This window comes from Stegostoma tigrinum, chromosome 4, assembly GCF_030684315.1.
Source record: "Stegostoma tigrinum isolate sSteTig4 chromosome 4, sSteTig4.hap1, whole genome shotgun sequence".
NCBI lineage: Eukaryota > Metazoa > Chordata > Chondrichthyes > Orectolobiformes > Stegostomatidae > Stegostoma > Stegostoma tigrinum.
The window spans coordinates 79,738,072-79,754,867 of NC_081357.1; the positions used below are offsets into that span (position 1 = coordinate 79,738,072).

The window sequence follows — 16,796 nt, forward strand, 5'->3', positions numbered from 1 at the left end:
ATAAGGTTCCACATGGTAGGCTATTGGAGAAAATACAGAGACACGGGATAGAGGGAGATTTAGCAGTTTGGATTAGAAACTGGCTTTCTGTAAGAAGGCAACGAGTGGTGGTTGATGTAAAATATTCAGCCTGGAGTCCGGTCACTAGTGGTGTGCCTCAAGGATCTGTTTTGGGACCACTGCTGTTTGTCATTTTTATAAATGACTTGGACGCAGGCATTGGTGGATGGGTTAGTAAGTTTGCAGATGACAGTAAATTCGGTGGAGTGGTGGACAGTGTGGAAGAATGTTGCAGGTTGCAGGGAGACTTGGATAAACTGCAGAATTGGGCCGAAAGGCAGCAAATGGAGTTTAATACGGATAAATGTGAGGTGATTCACTTTGGGAGGAATAATAGGAAGGCAGAATACCGGGTCAATGGAAAGATTCTTGGTAGTATAGATGGGCAGAGGGATCTTGGTGTCCATGTACTTAGATCCCTGAAAGTTGCCACGCAGGTTGATAGTGCTGTTAAGGTGGCTTACAGTGTGTTAGGTTTTTATTGGTAGAGGGATTGAGTTCTGGAGCCGTGATGTAATTGTACAAAACGCTAGTGCGGCCTCATTTGGAATATTGCGTGCAATTCTGGTCGCCCCATTACAGGAAGGATGTGGAAGCATTGGAAAAGGTGCAGAGGAGATTTACCAGGATGTTGTCTGGTCTGGAGCACAGGGCCTGTGAAGAAAGGCTGAGGGACTTGGGTCTGTTCTCATTGGAGAGAAGGAGACTAAAAGGGGATTTAATAGAGACATACAAGATGATCAGAGGATTAGATAGGGTGGACAGTGAGAATATTTTTCCGAGGATGATGACTTCAGCTTGTACAAGGGGGCATAGCTACAAATTGAGGGGTGATAGATTTAAGACAGATGTCAGAGGCAGGTTCTTTACTCAAAGTGGTAAGGGCGTGGAATGCCCTGCCTGCCAATGTAATTAACTCAGCCACATTAGAGGCATTTAAACAGTCCTTGGATAAGCAGACGGATAATGAAGGGATAGTGTAAGGGGAGGGGCTTAGATTAGTTCATAGCTTGGTGCAACATTGAGGGCCGTAGGGCCTGTTTTGCGCTGTATTATTCTATGATCTATGTTCTAAAGATGAAGACGGTTCTGAATCAAAAAAAAGCAAGTTAATTGGAAAAGACATTCAAGAGCAAGTCAGAGAAAGAAGTAACTTTGAGGAATTAAAATACACTTATTTCAAGCCAGAGGTCTTACAGTTAGGGCTGATGAATTCAGGGCATGTATGGGAACCTGGGACTGGCACACTGTAGCTATTACAGAAACCTGGCAGAGAGAAGGACAGGGCTGGCAGCTCAGTGGTGTGGATTTTAAGTCTTCACCTCATGAAGGGGCTACGTGCTTTCAAATAAACCTGTTGGACTATAACCTGGTGTCATGTGATTTTTGATTAGGGAAAACATGACTACTATAATTAGAGAAAATGTTTCTGAGGGATCATTTAGTGAAAACATATGGCTTGAAATCAGAAATAAGAAAGGGGTAATCACCTTGATGGGATTGTACTATAGGCCTTCCAATAGTCAGAGGCAAACTGAGAAGCAAATGTATAGAGAGATCTCATATATGTACAAGAATATGGCAGCAAGATCATGGCGGAGTAGGATGCTCCAACCGGAGCTCCTCTGCTCCTTCTGTTTATTTCCTGTTTGATTCTCATTTTTTAACCACTTCTTCTCTTGGTGTTCTCTCCTGTCGTAGAGTGGGCTGAGGCATGCAGCAGAGCGAGCTGGAGGTCCAAGTGAAGCAGGGACAGACAGCAGGCTGGAAGCTCACATGGAGCAGGGAATGCCAGAAGTTATTGGACTGGGGATCAGTGCAGATGGTCAGTGGCTTGTGAACCCGTGCAGACTCCATGTAGAAGCCCCCAGCGCTGATCTACTGACAGACTGTAATGCTTACCTTTTTAACTTTATTTCCATTTTTCTAACTTATACGAAGAACAACTGTAAGCAATGTAACTTTTTTTCCTTTCTTTTTCCCTTTATTTTTGTACTTTGTTTCTAAGAACTGTACCTAGGTACTTTGTACCTAAGATGGCGCCATATGGGATGACACTGAAAACTTTTCACTCTACTCCTGTGCTTCCATACTTGAGTACACATGACAATAAAGGATATTCTAATTCTAACAAGATTGTAATCATAGAGGATTTTAATTTTCCAAACATTGACTGGGGTTAAAGGTTTGGATACTAAAGAATTTGTAAAATGTGTTGAAGAAAATTATCTTAATAAATATGTAAATGCTCCTTCAAGAGAAGGAGCAAAGCTTCACCTTCTCCTGGGAAATAAGGCAGAGCAAGTGCAGCACAGTGTTTCAGTGGTTAGCACTGCTGCCTCACAGCACCAGGGATCCAAGTTAAATTTCAGCCTCAGGCAACTGTTTGTGTAGTCTGCACATTCTCCCCATACGCACATGGGGTTTCCTCCCACACTCCAAAGATATGCAGGTTAGGTGGAATGACCATGCTAAATTGCCCACAGTGTCCAGGAATGTGCAGATTAGGTGGATTAGCCGTGGGAAGTGCAGGGATAGGGTAAGTGGGGTGGGGGTTAGTCTGGATCAGATATTCTTTGAAGAGATGTTATGGGCTTGTTGGGTTGAAATGGCATGTTTCCACACTGTAGGGATTCCACTACTGAAATGTTAGGAGAGGAACACTTTGGAACTAGTGATCATAACACTAAGTTTTAAAATAGTTTTGGAAAAGGATGTCTTCTATAGAAGTTAAAGTTCTTAATTGGAGTAAGGAAAACTTTAAGAGTATGAGACAAGAACTTTCAAGTTGATTGGAGTAGACTGTTCACGGGAAAAGGGTCGACTGATGAGTGGGAGGCCTTCAAAGGCGTAATAACGAGAGTTCAGAGGCATCATGTGCCTGAAAGACAAAGCTGGTAAGATGAGGGAAAAATGGTTGAATAAAGATATGGAAGTTCTAGTCAAGAATCACGTATTAGATTTGGACAAATATGATCATCCGAATGTCTAAGAGCATAAAGAACGTAGGGACATTCTTAAGAAGGAGGGGTAAAACCAGTACAAACCAGATGGTCTGCACCTGGGCAGGACTGGAACCAATGACCTATCGGGAGGTGGTATTTGCTAGTGCTGTTGGGGAGGGTTTAAATTAATATGGCAGGGGGATGGGAACCAATGCAGGAAGTCAGAGGGAAGCAAAGTCGGGGCAGAAATAAACTACAGTAAGGGGAAAAGTGAAAGTGGTAGACACAGAAACCAAAACAAAAACTCAAAAAAAGAGCCACTAGATTCTGGAAGGGCAATAAATATCAAAGAAAAATGAGCCTGAAGGCTCCGTGTCAATGTGAGGAGCATTTGTAATAAGGTGGGTGAATTCACTGCACAGACAGTTGTTAATGGATATGACATAATTGGGATCACAGAGACCTGACTCCAGGGTGACCAAGGATGGGAACTCAATGTCCAGGGTTATTCAATTTTCGAAAAAGGCAGATGGAAAGTAAAGGGAGGTGGGGTAGCATTGCTGTATAAGGAAGAGATTAACACAACAGTATGGGAGGACATTAGCCTGGACAATGCGGAATCTGTATGGGTGGAGCTGCCAAACACCAAAGGGAAAAATACGTCAGTGGGAGTTGTGTACAGACTGCCAAACAGTAGTTAAGAGGTTGGGGATTATATCAAACAGGAAATTAGAGACGTATGCAATAAGAGTACAGCAGACTTCAAACTACATGCAGATTGGACTAATCAAACTGGTAGCAATGCAATGGAGGAGGATTTCCTGGAACGTATGAGGGATGGTCTCCTTGATTAGTATGTTGACGAACCGACTGCAGTGCAAACCATCCTAGAGTGGGTATTGTTTATTGAGTGAAGATTAATTAGCTACATCATGCTACGCGATCCTTTGGGGTAGAGTGACCATAATACCATAGAATTCTTCACAGAAATGAAGAGTGATGCAGTTAAATCTGAAACTAGGGCCAAAGCTGAACTTAAATAAAGCTAACTATGATGGTATGAGGCATGCATTGGCTATAAGAAGCAACTAAGCAACTTAAGGAGTTGACAGTGGATAGGCAATGGCAGACATTTTAAAAATACATGGATGAACTTCAACAAATGTACATCCCTATCTGTTGTAACAATAAAACAGGGAAGGCAGCTCAACCATGGCAAACTAGGCAAATCAGGGATAGTGTTAAAGCCAAAGAGGAGGCATTCAAATTGGACAAAAAAAAAGCAAACTTGAAGACTGCGAGTAATTTAAAATTCAGCAGAGGAGGACAAAGTATTTAATTCGGAAGTGGAAAATAGAATATGAAACTAAGCTTGCAGAAAACATTAAAACTGACAGCAAAAGCCTCTATAGCTTTGTGAAGAGAAAAAGACTGGTAAAGACAAATGTAGGTCCCTTGAAGTTAGAATCAGGTGAATTCATATTTAGACAGCAAAGAGATGGCAGATCAGTTAAGCAAATACTTTGGATCTGTCTTCACTAAGGAGGACACAAATAACCTTCCAGAAATGCTAGCGGACACCAGGTCAAGCATGAAGTTAGAACTGAAGGAAGTCCTTATCATTCAGGAAATGGTATTGGGGAAATTGATGGGATTAAAATGCAATAAGTCTCAAAGGCCTGATGCTCTGCATCCCAGAGTACTTAAGGAAGTGGCCTCAGATACAGCGGATGCATTAATGTTCATTCTCTAGCATTCTGTAGACTCTGGAAGAGTTCCAACGGACTGGAGGATAGATAACGTAACCCCACTCTTAAAAAAGGAGGAAAGAGAAAATGGGGAATTATAGGCTGGTTTGTCTGACATTGGTAGTGGGGAAAATACTGGAATCAGTTCTCAAGGATGTAATAACTTAGTATTCGCTAAAAGGGAATCATGCTTGACAAATCTTCTGCAATATTTTGAGGATGTGACCAGTATAGCTGCCTTCCCTGTTTTATTGTTACAGCAGATAGGGACGTACATTTGTTGAAGTTCATCCATGTATTCTTAAAATGTTTGCCATTGCCTATCCACTGTCAACCCCTTAAATATCCTTGGTTGCTTCTCATAGCCAATGCATGCCTCATACCATCATAGTTAGCTTTTTCTAAGTTCAGAACCCTAGTTTCAGATTTAACTGTGTCACTCTTCATCTCAGTGAAGAATTCTATGATGTTATGATATTATTGTGTATTTGGGCTTTCAAAAGGCTTTTGACAAGGTTCCACACAAGAGATTAGAAAGGAAAATTAAAGATAATGGTATCACAGGTAATGTACTGACATGGATAGTTAACTGGTTGGCAGACAGAAAGCACAGAGTTGCAATAAATGGTCCTTTTCAGAGTGGCAGGCAGTGACAAGTTGGGTGCCGCAAGGTTTAGATGTTCACAACACACGTTATCGATTTGGACAAAGGAATTGAATGCAATATCTGCAAACTTGCAGATGACACTAGGCTGGGTGGCAGTGTGTGCTGTCAGGAGGATGCTCAGAGGCTGGAGAGTGACTTGGATCAATTGAGTGGCCAAATACTTGGCAAATGCAATATAATGTGGACAAATGTCAGGTTATCTACTTTGGTGGCAAAAACAGGAAGGCAGATTATTATCTGAAGGGTGACAGTTTCAAAACGGTGAAGTGAAACGAGACCTGGGTGTCATGGTAGAACAGTCACTGAGGGTTGGCATGCAGGTGCAGCAGGTTGTGAGGAAAGCTAATGGCATGGTGGCCTTCATGGTAAGAGGATTTGAATATCGGAGTAAGGATGTCTTGCTTCAGTTATACAGGGCCTTGGTGAGGCTACACCTCGTGTGTTACGTGGAGTTTTGGTCTTGTGGTCTGAGAAAGGACCCTCCTGAGGGTGACCAGCATTGCATGCAGTTTTCTAATAGTGGTCTAACCAATGTCCTGTACAGCCACAGCATGGCCTCCCAACTCCTATACTCAATGCACTGACCAATAAAAGTAAGAATATCTAACATATTCTTCACTATCCGATCTGCCTGTGACTCCTCTTTCAAGGAACTATGAACCTGCATTCCAAGGTCTCCCTGTTCAGCAGCACTCCCCAGGACCTCACAACTAACAGTACAAGTCCTGCCCTGATCTGCCTTTCCAAAATGTAACACCTCACATTTATTTAAATTAAACTCCACCTGCAACTCTTCGGCCCATTGGCCCATCTGATCAAGGTCCCACTGTACTCTGAGGTAACCTTCTTCGCTCTCCACTACACCTTCAATTTTGTGTCATCTGCAAACTTACTAACTATACTCCTATGTTCACATCCAAATCATTTATATAAACAACGAAAAGAACCCAGCACCAATCCTTGTGGCTGATCACAGACCTCCAGTCTAATAAGCAGCCCTCCAACACCACCCTCTGTCTTCTACTTTTGAGCCAGTTCTTAATCCAAATGGCTTGTTCTCCCAGTCAATAAATGTGGAGCCGGAAAAGCATAGCCGGTCAGACAGCATCTGAGGAGCAGGAAAGTCAACATTTTAGCCTGAAGCCCTATATCAAGACTGGGGAGGGGGGCCCAGAAATAAACACAGGAAGGTGAGTGGGGATTGGGGGAGGAGTAGGTAAGATGACATAGGTGGATGCAGGGGGTTACTGTGGTTGGTCAGTGGGAAGGGTGCATTGGATAGGTGAGTCAGAAGATGGATAGGTTCTCCCTGCATTCCATGTAATCTAACGTTGCCAATCAATCTACCATGAGGAACCTTGTCAAACTCCTTACTGAAGTCCAGATAGATCATATTGACCGTTCCACCCTCATCAATCCTCTTCATTACATCTTCAAGCAATTCAATCAATTTATTCAGACACGATTTCCCACGCACAAAACCATGGTGACTATCCCTAATCAGTCGATGCCTCTCCAAATACAGGTACATTCTGTGCCTCAGGATGTCCTCCAACAACCTGCCCACCACCAGTCTGTAGATGCCTGGCTTTTCCTTACCATCTTTCTTAAATAGCGGCACCACATTAGCCAACCTTTAGACTTCCAGCACTTCACCTGTGGCTATTGATGGTACAAATATCTCAGCAAGGGGAGGAACAATCACTTTCCTAGCTTCCCTCAGAGTTCTAGCGTATACCTGATCAGATCCTGGGGATTTATCCATTTTTCTGTGTTTTAAGACATCCAGCTGTAATATGGACAATTTTCAAGATGTCACTGTTTATTTCCCCATGTTCTCTGTCTTCCATATCCTTCTCCACAGTATATACTGTTGAAAAATTCTTGTTTAGTATCTCCCCCCCCCCATTTCCTGTGATTCCATACATAGGCAGCCTTGTTGATATTTAAGGGGCCCTATTCTCTCCCTTGTTATCCTTTTGTCCTTCATGTATTCACAGAATCCCTTTGGATTATCCTTCACCCTATTTATCAAAGCTACCTCATGTCTGCTTTTTGCCCTTCTGATTTCCCTCTTCAGTTTATTTCAACTGAAATTATACCTTTCTAGTGGTTCACTCGAACTCTGCTGTGTATACCTGACATATGCTTCCTTCTTATTCTTGACCAAAACCTCAATGTCTCTAATCATCCAACATTCCCTACACCTACCAACCTTAACGTTCACCCAAACAGGAACATACTGTCTCCGGTCTCTTATCTCATTTTTGAAGGAGTTACATTTTCGAGCTGTCCTTTTGCCTGCAAACATCTGCCCCCAAAAAACTTTTGGAAGTAACAAGGTGTAGAGCTGGATGAACACAGCAGGCCAAGCAGCATCAGAGGAGCAGGAAGGCTGATGTTTCGGGCCTAGACCCTTCTTCAGAAATGGGGGAGGGGAAGGGGGTTCTGAAATAAACAGGGAGAGAGGGGAAGGTGGATAGAAGATGGTTACAGGAGAGATAGGTGGAGAGGAGACAGGCAGGTCAAGTAGGGAGGGATGGAGCCAGTAAAAGGTGAGTGCAGATGGGGAGTTAGGGAGGAGACAGGTCAGTCCAGGGAGGACAGACTGGTCAAGGGGGCGGGATGAGGTTAGTAGGTAGGAGATGGGGTTGGGGCTTGAGGTGGGAGAAGGAAATAAGTGGGTGGATGAACAGGTTAGGAAGGGGAGGACAAGCTGGGCTGGCTTTGAGATACCGAAGGGGAGGGGAAATTTTGAAGCTTGTGAAGTCCACATTGATACAGGGTTCCCAAGCAGAATATGAGTTGCTGTTCCTGCAACCTTCAGCTGGCAATGCTGTGAAACTGCAAGAGGACCAGGATGGACATATCATCTGTGGAATGGAAGGGGGAGTTGGAATGGTTCACGACTGGGAGGTGCAGTTGTTTAGTGCGAACTGAGCATAAGTGTTCTGCAAAGCGGTATCCAAGCATCCGCTTTGTTTCCCCGATGTAGAGGAGGCTACAACAGGAACAGTGGATACAGTATACCACATTCACAGACGTGAAGGTGAACATCTGCTTGATGTGGAAAGCCTTCTTGGGGCCTGGGATGGGGGTGAGCAGGCATGTGGGGGCAGGTGTAGCACTTCCTGCGGTTGAAGAGAAAAGTTCCGGATGTGTGGGGGTTGGAGTGGAATGTGGAGCGGACAAGGCAGTCACGGAGAGAGTGGTCCCTCCAGAAAGCAGATAAGGTGGAGAAGGAAAAATGTCTTTGGTGGTGGGGTCGGATTGCAGATGGTGGAAGTGTCGGAGGATGATGTGTTGGATCCGGAGGTTGTAAGGGTGGTACGTGAGGATGGAGGGGATTCTGTTTTGGTTGTTATTGCGGAGAAGGGGTGCGAGGGATGAGTTGCGGGAAACGCAGGAACATCGAGGTCGTTCTCGGCCACTGAGGTTGGGGGAAGTGGGGGGAGATGTTGCGGTCCTTGAAAACCCAGGTGATCTGAGACACACGGGAGCAGAATGCCTCATCCTGGGAGCAGATGTGATGGAGGTGAAGGAATTGGGAACGGGAGATGGTATTTTTTCAGGTGACTGACCACCCACAGCCTCCAACCTCATCGTTCCCCAATTTCTATCTCCTTCCCAAAATCCATAAACCTGACAGCCCAAGTCGACCCATTGCCTCTGCCTGCTCCTGCCCCACCAAACTTAACTCTACCTATCTCGACTCCATTTTCTACCCATTGGTCCAGGAACTTCCTACCTACGTCCGTGACACCACCAATGCCCTCTACCTCCTCCAGAACTTCCAATTCCCTGGACCCCAACACCTCATCTTTACCATGGACGTCCAATCCCTATACATCTGCATTCCCCATACAGATGGCCTAAGGGCCCTCTGCTTCTTCCTGTCCCGCAGGCCCGACAAGTCGCCCTCCAGTGACACCCTCATGCACCTAGCCGAACTCGTCCTCACCCTCAACAACTTCTCTTTCAATTCCTCCCACTTCCTACAGACAAAGGGGGTGGCCATGGGTGCCCACATGAGCCCAAGCTATGCCTGCCTCTTTGCGGGTTACATGGAACAATCCCACTTTCATACCTACACTGGTCCTAAACCCCGCCTCTTCCTCCGTTACACTGACGACTGTATCGGCACCACGACGGGCTCCCATGAAGAGCTCGAACAGTTCATCCACTTCACCAACGCCTTCCATTCCAACTTTAAGTTCACCCAGACTATCTCTAATACCTCTCTCTCCTTCCTGGACCTCTCTGTTTCCATCTCTAGCAGCCACCTAGAAACTGATATCCACTTCAAGCCCACCGACTCCCACAGCTAACTAGAACACATCTCCTCCCACCCACCTTCCTACAAAAATGCTACTCCCTGTTCCCAATTCCTTCACCCCTGCTGCATCTGCTCCGATATATCTCAGATCTCCTCGATTTTCAAGGACAACTTGCCCCCCTCAATGGTCGAGAACGCAGTCGATCGTGTCTCCCGCATTTCCCACAACTCATCCCTCACACCCCGTCCCCGCAATAAGAAGCAAAACAGAATCCCCTCCATCCTCACGTACCATCCTACCAACCTCCAGATCCAACGCATCATCCTTCGACACTTCCTCCATCTGCAATCCGACCCCACCAGCAAATACATTTTTCTCTCCCCACCCTTAACTGCCTTCCGGAGGGACCACTATCTCCATGGCTGCCTTGTCCACTCCATACTCTCCTCCAGCCCCACCACACCCGGCATTTTTCCCTGCAACCACAGGAAGTGTTATACCTGCACCTACACCTGCCTGCTCACCCCCATCCCAAGCCCCAAGAAGACATTCCACATCAAGCAGATTGTCTCCTGCACATCTGCTTACTTGGTATACTATATCCACTGTTCCCGTTGTGGCCTCTACTATATCGTAGAAACCAAGCGGAGGCTTGGGGACCGCTTTGCAGAACACCTACACTCAGTCCGCAATAAACAACTGCACCTCCCAGTCGCGAACCATTTCAACTTCAACCCCTTCCATTCCGCAGACGACATGTCCATCCTGGGCCTCCTGCAGGGCCACAACGATGCCACCCAAAGGTTGCAGGAACAGCAACTCATATTCTGCTTGGGAACCCTGCAGCCCCATGGTATCAATGAGGACTTCATAAACTTCAAAATCTCCCCTCCCCCTACTGCATCCCAAAACCAGCCCAGCTCGTCCCCGCCTCCCTAACCTGTCCTTCCTCCCACCTATACCGTCTTCCCACCTCAAGCCCCACCCCCATCTCCTACCTACTTACCTCATCCCGCCTCCCTGGACTGACCTGCCTCCTCCCTAACTCCCCACCTACACTCACCTTTACTGGCTCTATCCCTCCCTACTTGACCTGTCTGTCTTCTCTCCACCTTTCTCTCCTCTATCCATCTTCTATGTGCCTCCCCTTCTCTCCCTGTTTATGTCGGAACCTCCTTCCCCTCCCCCACTTCTGAAGAAGGGTCTAGGCCCGAAACGTCAACGTTCCTGCTCCTCTGATGCTGCTTGACCTGCTGTGTTCATCCAGCTCTACACCTTGTTATCTCAGATTCTCCAGCATCTGCATGTCCTAGTATCTCTGAAACAACTTTTGGAAGTCCTTGCTTAATACAAATGGGATGCTGAAATTGCATGATCAGACATGATCATTGTGAACAGTGGTTTGAAAGGCTGAATGGCCTACTCCTGCACCTATTTTTTACGTTTCTATGTTTTTATGAACTACCAAGTAAAGTAGTGGATGCAGATACAGTTACAATATTTAAAAGACATTTGGACATGTTCATGAATAAGAAAGGTTTGGAGGGATATGGTCTAAGCGCAGGCAGCTGGGACTGGTTTTTTTTGGGAACATGGTCAGCATGGACTGGTTGGACTAAATGCTCTATTTCCATGCTGTATCACTAAATGACCAACAGAGGTATATTAAGGAGCTCCAGCAAAATGGAAATCAATGCGATTCGGGGGAAAAAGTCTCTGCTGGTTGGAGTCATAGCACATAGGAAAATGGTTGTGACTGTTGGAGGTTAGTCATCTAAGTTCCAGAATATCTCTGCAAGAGTCCCTCAGAGAGTGGTCCTAAGCACAACCACCTTCAGCTATAATTTATTAATCATCTTCCATACATCATAAGGTCAGAAGTGGGATGTTCACTAATGATTACACAATGTTCAGCACCATTCACAAACCCCAGATACCACCCACCCCGGCCTCATCCCATGATCAACCCTCCCTCTCATCCTCACCTCCTTGAACAGTCTGTCTTCTCTCCCACCTTTCCACTCCTCCCAACTCACTGACCAATCCCCACCACTGCCTACCAGCACTCACCTATCACCATCCCAACTACCTTCCCCAGCCCCACCCCTCCTCTATTTATTTTAGAGCTCCCTTCCCCCTCCCCTGTTTCTGAAGAAGGGTCCCGACCTGTAACGTCAGCTTTCCTGCTCCTCTGATGCTGCCTGGCCCACTGAGTTTCTCCAGCTCCACACTGTTATCTCTGACTCCAGAGAGAGTCCTTACTATCTCCATTAAACAGGTCAACTTGGGATAAACAGGCCAGCCACTATGAATCTCAAGTAAAAATAACTGTCAACAAAAGGAAAAGTTCTGCTTAATATTCCTGATTATACAATTTAAAAATTAAGAATTCCAAATTAAAATTCTATTTTGAGAAGTTGCAGTGAATGTAGAAATATTCATTTTACGGATCTTATACTATATCTTGGTTTAAACATTTGCCTTCATTTCTTAATTTTGTTTGCTATTTGTGTCTGTAGTGAAATAGGCATATATGATTAGCATTTATTGTTGGAACCTAAATTTAAAGTTTTGTTTTTATGATCAATAACCACACAAAACTTCAACACACATTTCTCAACCTGTCAATGAAATTGGATTAGGCACATACTAATGTTGAAGTAAATGTACATTTACAGTATTAAAATCCTCAAGTATAAAATGTTATTTGCTTATCTGCGTTGCAAATAAAACAAAAACTATGAGAATCAGTGTTTCTGCGTAACCAGCATTTTGGGAGTGAATGTCATAAGCCAGGCGCACTGCGGCAAAAAGACATGCTCAAAACAGATCACATCCCTCCAACAAAGATAATTACTTGACTGATACACTCTGCCCGAGATAAAAGAAAGCTGCTAGTACTCCTGCTTGATCCTGTAAGCAATATGATTAAAAACTCCCCAAAAACCCAAGCCTTCTGAACGTTTAACACAACATGAAAGTGAAATTATCTGTAATCTATACCTAAAGCATTCCCACTGACAAGAGTGATCCTGCTGGGTATCTATCCTACTCCTCAAATAGCACTGTATCCCAGCAACCTTTCCGTTGCCAAGGCAAACCCTTGGAGAACAGTTGCTGTAATCAGCCTACCGCAATCCTGTGGGTATATCTTTGTTCTGTTGCGTTTCATGCCACTGCACAAAGCATAATGTGAGCTGAATGCTAAGTAGCATTGAAGAAAACAGTCTAGGAACTGATTCCAGCCTTTAGGACATTGCTCTGTGCGATGACGTAGACAGTACTTCATTTAGGCTTTACCATACATAACAGCTGACGTGTATCAAGTTTCCGGAACATCAAATACTTTACCAAGAATACAATATACCTGCTTTCTTTCATCCCTTATTTTCCTGTAGCTTTGTGATTAAGTACACGTCATAAATATGAATGAGGAAAATAGCATTTCCTTAGAATGTACGCTTTTATAATGATAGGAAGGTAGCACCTAATTGCTTACCTGATTTTTGTTTTTTAAATATATAAGTAGCTATGGCTTCTGATAATCCATGTTAAGCAGAACAAGTGTCGCTAAATCCACATGACAATCTCATGATGCTGCAGTTGAAAAGCATGAATAATTATTCCTTACGCACAAGAAAGAACCTGCAGGCTACACAGGTGCTTCAATGACTACAGTGCTTTGAAACACTGAGTTATTGCCATCTGTTCGCCATCATAGGGAAGTACTCATGAAGCTGCAGGCCTAATATGCTAACATGGGCATGCTCCAGAAGTGTTATTAAAACAGTATAGTGTTGTATCAAATAAAAACGCCATGCCCAGAAACTGGCATGAAAATGTCAACTGTACAGTATCCTGTGCCTCCCCTTTACATATTTAAGTGAACTGAGATGAAGAACAATCAATATTGTCTTCCTTCTCCCCAATCCAATGATGCAATCAGCAGTACTGTGGAGCAATTTACAGTATGCTGATTGCTGATAAGTCAGACATTGATTTTGCCAACACAAGATATTTCACATTTGAGTTGGATAAACATTATGCAATGCTTGTTAGCTCTCTGTGCACCAGATTGCTGAGCGTGGATTTCTCTACCTGGCTGGTTTTTCTGACTCAGGAGACCAGATCCACACAGAATATGTTCCCTTCTGTTCACGCACATCCACTTATTTCTACCCAAAATTATTTTTAAATTTAAAATAGCGCAGCACTTAGTGAATGAAAGTAAATGGCTCTCATAAGCTACAGCATACAAAAAGGGGATGAAACAACACCATTCAGCAGTCTATCGCTAGACTATGATGACATGCCTCTACATTGATGCCAATATCCAAATAACAGAATGAGCAGGCTTTCTCTACACCACAGGGGCAATTGAGGTACATTTCAGAAACTAAATGATAGCCAATTTTAGAACCAACATGACTTCCAAATAGTCTTGAGTATAACATGTGCACAGCTGCAAATAGGCTAACCTACATAACACTCCACATTTAGCTGATACTATGATTGCAATCAGCATTTATCAGAGCTGCAACTGTTCATTTAATTGCTTGGTATACTTTAAAGAAATATACTGGGCTGAATCTAATTTTTTTTGGCTGTCAGTTTCATCAAGTTTCATGGGAGGTTTCTTGATGCGAGGCCTGGCGAGATCTTTCATCATAGTTTACCAAACTCACCTCATTAACTATCTGCCCCAGCCCTATGATGCTCCTTTTTCCCCAATTCTAGCTGCATTCTACTACTCGTTACACCTGAAACAACTCGCCTCTGCCAGGACATCCTGAAAAGGACCAGCAATCCTGGTCGGTGCCATTTTTAAAAGGCTGTTATGCACCAAGATAAGCATTTTCAGTCCAAAACTGCCCTACATGATTCATGACATTTGTCCCACACATGGAAGACAAGGAGAGATTGGCGACCTGGTTTACTGTGAGCACCAAGACAGATTCAAGCTGAGTGTGCACTATGAGACCAAACAAACAGCCTAGGCATGCAGCCTGGTCCAGTTCATGAGTTGAATGTGTATACCTCAGAACAGTGTCCTTGCAACAGCATCACAATAACGGTTATCATTGAGCCCAATGTGCAGCACTGTTGTTCACAAGTGTGCTGTAAATGGATCGGAGATTTCCCATGCTGGCACATATCAGATGCCAGTATTCACAGATATGGGGTGAAGATGGCCACTTGTCACAAAGCATACTTTAGGATATTGAAGCCTGTCTAACATAAATTTGGTCTTGACACCAGAACTTTATTAAAAGACAGTGAGTAGTTCCTGACATCAAGATATGCCTTGCTGGATTTTTCACCCGAATTTGCCTATTTCTCACGGTAACCCTCATCATTCAGGCCCCTTAAGGTTCCACACAACGTTTTTTAAGACTCTACATCTCTTATCATTATGTAACTGTACTTGAAACTTGGATATAGAGTTTATAAGATTACAAATAACTTCACAATAAATAGCAAAATTTGTTATGAGAAATATTTTATATAGTTATAAATTGTCACCAGTTGGCATTATTGCACTCTAAAGATCCCATAAACAGCACTAGGATGAATGAGGTAATACGTTTTTGTTTATATCCATAGAGGGAAGTTTGATGGATAAAATGGGAGGATCGATGCATTAGTATTTTGACTTATTATTACGCAGCTAACGCTCCCAACACTCTTCAACGGCTCCAGCACACACGGGAACACAGGAAAATGAGGCATGACACATCATGATGTCCCTCTTACCCACTGCTATACAATTAAAATCCCAAGCAGTAAGTCGGCAAAGCATCTCAGTATTCACAATTTGGAGTTGTCCCCATTTCCCAATCTTGCACTTTAAATATGCTCCAAGAAAAATACCCCACTTCCCCTTTCTTTGTTTTGTACCTGTAGATTCTCTTAATTCCTGAACTGAAATTGAAAAGCCATTATCAAGCCCCCATCTTGATAATATGTTCCCCAATTCATCACACATCATTACTCAGACTAGAACTATACAGTCCTAGGAGAGAAATTAGCAGAAATAAATTACCCCTCTCATGTATTTCATTGTGGCTGAATGCAGCAACATTAATACATTTAGACTAACACAGAACAGCATGAACTATACTTGAATAAAAAATTATATTGAGGGCCAGGACCGGGCCGGGGGCGGGGAACAGTTATTTGACAACAGTCATAAGGACAACTGTGTGACTTACTCAGGTGCTTATTTTTGATTGAGGGACTATGTTCATAGAAGGCAAAGAACAAATTTAGTGTGTTCATGTAGATTTCCTTTGTTTCTTTAAATGCAGTGCCTCTGCAATTTGTTCACTCCCCACAAGTATCCATACCTAAAATATTAACTCTGTTATTCTTTCCACTGATGGTGATGACCTCTAAAGTAGTTACACAAATTTTGGATTTTTTTTCAAGTTCCAACACATACTCCAGCACTTTAGTGCATAATTTACTATTGCAATGTAAGATCGACCTAATTATAACATTTTTCAGTTGAATCTTTACTGATAAGTGATACAATCATACACTTAAAGATAAGATATTTAAACATAGAACATAGAACATAGAACAATACAGCGCAGAACAGGCCCTTTGGCCCTCAATGTGGCACCGACCTGTGAACTAATCTAAGCCCATCCCCCTACACTATCCCATCATCATCTATATGCTTATCCAAGGACTGTTTAAAAGCCCCTAATGTGGCTGAGTTAACTACATTGGCAGGCAGGGCATTCCATGCCCTTACCACTCTCTGAGTGAAGAACCTGCCTCTGACATGGGTCTTAAATCCATCACCCCTCAATTTGCAGCCAAGTCCCCTCGTACAAGCCAGCGTCATCATCATAGGAAAAAGACTCTCACTCTTGTGCAGTGTTCTGATCAAAAAGCAATACCATCAAAATTGCAGTGACAGGTCAGTTATCTCTTTTGTGAAATCTTGCCATATATAAGCTGGTCATGGTGTTTGTGTAGGTAACAACCGAAAATCCTTCTCATTCAAGTAGTTGAGCTTTAAAGCTCTCTGGAATTTGAAGTGAAAGGTTCCAAAGGAGAATTTAAAATCTACATCACTAGATCCAGAAAT

General features: G+C 43.6%; 1 protein-coding gene across 12 annotated transcripts in view; it reads right to left on the reverse strand.

Annotated features, from left to right (window-relative positions):
• msraa (methionine sulfoxide reductase Aa) overlaps positions 1-16,796 on the reverse strand; it is a 548,797-nt gene that overhangs the window by 404,622 nt on the left and 127,379 nt on the right. The window contains exon 1 of one of the 12 annotated variants that reach the window (XM_048530890.1): positions 12,830-12,857. The exons of the other annotated variants lie outside the window; for them this stretch is intronic. The gene's annotated coding sequence lies outside the window, so the exon portion shown is untranslated. Of the gene's footprint in view, positions 1-12,829; positions 12,858-16,796 lie in introns of those variants that run through there. 12 annotated transcript variants of the gene reach the window in all.